The sequence below is a fragment of the Triticum urartu genome, chromosome 6A, assembly GCF_056163025.1.
Source record: "Triticum urartu cultivar PI428250 chromosome 6A, HENAU_Tu73, whole genome shotgun sequence".
NCBI classification, from domain to species: Eukaryota; Viridiplantae; Streptophyta; class Magnoliopsida; order Poales; family Poaceae; genus Triticum; species Triticum urartu.
In genome coordinates this window covers 121,283,774-121,287,323 of record NC_141878.1, presented here as the reverse complement: position 1 = coordinate 121,287,323, position 3,550 = coordinate 121,283,774, and positions in this window count along the sequence as shown.

Here is a 3,550-nt window from a genome sequence, read left to right as displayed (position 1 = left end):
AGGCAAGAGGTGAACCACCCATCACTACTTGGGCACAAATGAAGGATGTCATGAGAGCACGCTTCGTGCCTACCTACTACAACCGCGACCTGTTCAAGAAACTCCAACTACTCAAGCAAGGAACGAAGAGCGTTGAAGAGTACTACAAGGAGATGGAGATTGCCATGATAAGAGGCAATGTCACGAAAGATGATGAGTAAACTATGGCACGTTTCTTGAATGGACTCAGCCATCCTATCAAGAAGATCGCTGACTTCCAACCATACTCGAACCTCATCGAGCTAGTGCATCAAGCTACAAAAGCGGAACGTCAAGTGCAAGACGATCTCAAGTATGCCAAGTTCTCATCCAAGTCATACGGCTTCTCCAACACCCAAGCTTCAACGACTCCAACACCGTCTACCAAGCCTTCTACAATCAATATCGACAAGTCGAGTTCCAAGAAACTTCAAGCCGAGAGCTTCATCATAATCCACTCCAACCGATGAGACCCTCAGGACAAGTTCCTTCAAATGCTTCACATGCGGAGGCCGAGGCCACAAGTCCTATGAGTGCACCAACAAGAGGACCATGATCCTCAACGACGACGGAACCTACGACTCGATGATTGAAGGAGAAATGGACGCTCTTGAGCAAGTCGCCATGCACCGCAAGTGAACAATGAAGAGGAACAAGTCTTTTGTGATGAAGATTGAAGTCCCGCTCTTGTTGTCTCCAAGGTCTTGACTCTCCAAGATCACCAAGAAGAAGACCAAAGATGCCATATCTTTCACACCAAGGTCGGCATCAATGGAAGATCCGTCAAGGTCATCATCGATGGAGGGAGTCGTCATAATCTCGCAAGTGAAGAACTTTGCTCCAAGCTCCAATTGCCCAAGACGAAGCACCCACACCCATACAAAGTGCAATGGCTTAGCGACTCCGGCACTATCCAAGTCGAGCATCGAGTACAAGTCTCCTTCAAAATTGGTGCCTATGAAGACACTTTGGAGTGCGACGTCGTTCCAATGACCGTTTGCCACCTCCTCCTTGGATGCCCATGGCAATTTGATAGAGGAGTCATCCACAACGGCCGAACGAACCACTACATCTTCAAGATGAAGGGAAAGGAGTACGTACTTCGTCCCATGTCTCCAAGCCAAGTTGTCGCCAACAAGCAAGCCACCCATCGTGGAGATAATAGTGAGAGAGCGAGCCACTAAAAATAGAGTGAGCGCCACAAGCCCAAATCGAACGCCTCCACGATGAGAGAAAAGAAGAACTTAGTCCTATTTGCCACCAAAAGTGAGATAAGAGGAATGTGTGAGAACCCATCTAGTGTCCTACACTACGTCCTTTTGTGCAAGGACAATGAACCACAAGCTAACACCTCTCACACTCTTCCTCTAGTGTTGTCTTCTCTTTTGCAGGAATTTCACGATGTTTTCCCCGACGATTTACCTCCGGGACTACCTCCAGTATGAGGCATCGAGCACCGCATCAACCTCATCCCCAGAGCACCACTACCGAACAAAGCTCCCCACTGCGTCAACCCCGAAGAAACCAAAGAAATACAAAGGCAAGTAAAGCATCTCATAGACCATGGACATGTGCGTGAAAGTTTGAGCCCTTGTGCCGTCCAGGTCATTCTTGTGCCAAAACGAGATGGTAGCTTTCGCATGTGCTCCGATTGTAGACCTATCAATGCTATCACCGTTCGTTATAGGTATCCCATTCCATGCCTTGATGATATGCTTGATGAACTTAGTGGTGCCACTATCTTTTCAAAAATTGATCTTAAGAGTGGTTACTATCAAATCCACATATAAGAGGGTGATGAATGGAAAACCACTTTGAAAACCAAGTTTGGGTTGTATGAATGGTTAGTCATGCCTATGGGTCTATCGGAAGCAACGGGTACTTTTATGCGTCTTATGAATCATGTCTTTCGCCCTTACATTGGTGTGTTTGTTGTGGTCTACTTCGATGATATCCTTGTTTTTAGCAAGTCTCTCAAAGAGCATGTCACCCATGTCCGAACCGTTTTACAAACTCTTCGAAAAGAGCATGTCTATGTTAATATGGAGAAATGCCTTTTTGGCATTGACAAGCTCGTTTTCTTGGGTTTTGTTGTCTCTTCAAAGGGTGTTCATGTTGATGAGTCCAAGATCAATGCTATTAAGACTTGGCCACAACCAACAAATTTGGAACAAGTGCATAGCTTTCTTGGCCTTGCGGGTTTCTATCGTCGCTTTGTGAAAGATTTAGCACCATTGCTTTGCCTTTGCATGCTTCGAGCAAGAAGAATGCGCCTTTTTTTGGGGACCATCCCAAGATACCGCTTTTAATGAGCTTAATAATTTGGTTACTCATGCTCCCGTGCTTGTTTTACCAAACTTTGACAAATCCTTTGAGATTCATTGCGATGCTAGTGGTAATGGCATAGGAGGTGTGTTAGCGCAAGAGAAGCGCCCCATAGCTTACTTTAGTGAGAAACTTTCCGGAGCGCAACTCAATTACCCCATCTATGACAAAGAGCTCTATGCTTTAGTGCATGTTTTGGATGAATGGGAACACTATCTTCGCCCTCATGAATTCATCATTCATACCGATCATGAAACGCTCAAGTATCTTAAGGACCAAACCAAGTTGAACAAGCATCATGCTAAATGGAGTGAATTTATTGAGTCTTTTCCTTATGTCATCAAGTACATTAAAGGCAAGGAAAACATTGTGGCGGATGCCCTTTCCCGCATATGCATGCTTGTTACTCAACCTGAATTGGATATCATTGGCTTTGAGCATATAAAAGACTTGTACGAGTATGATCCTACTTTTGCTACTCCTTATGCCAAGTGTTTGACGCACACATATTGGGAATGCTATTACATCAAAGATGGATATCTTATGAGAGCTAACAAGCTTTGCATCCCCGAGTCTTCTCTTCGTTTGTTGCTTTTGCAGGAATCTCATGGAGGAGGCTTAATGGGACATTTTGGACGCGACAAGACTTTCGCCACGCTCTCCAAGAACTACTATTGGCCCAAGATGTTTCGCGACGTCAATCACCTCACCAACCGATGCTCTACATGTCGCAAAGCTAAGTCTAAAGCTCAATCCCATGGCCTTTACATGCCTCTCCCAATTCCATATCAACCATGGGAAGACTTTAGCATGGATTTCGTACTTGGTTTGCCTAGGACTAGAAATGGGAAGGATTCGATATTTGTCGTTGTGGACCGTTTCTCAAAAATGGCACATTTCATTCCTTGCAACAAGATAGACGATGCTTCACATGTTGCTAATCTCTTTTGTAGGGAAATATTGCGTCTACATGGAGTGACAAAGTCGATCGTCTCGGACTGCGACGTCAAGTTCCTTAGCTACTTTTGGAAGACCCTATGCGCCAAGCTCGGAATCAAGCTACTCTTCTCCACGGCATATCATCCACAAACCGACAGCCAAACGGAGGTGACCAACCGCACACTGTCCGCTCTACTTCGCATACTCATCAAGAATAACATCAAGAGGAGTGCCTACCTATTGCCGAGTTCACCTACAACCGAGCAAG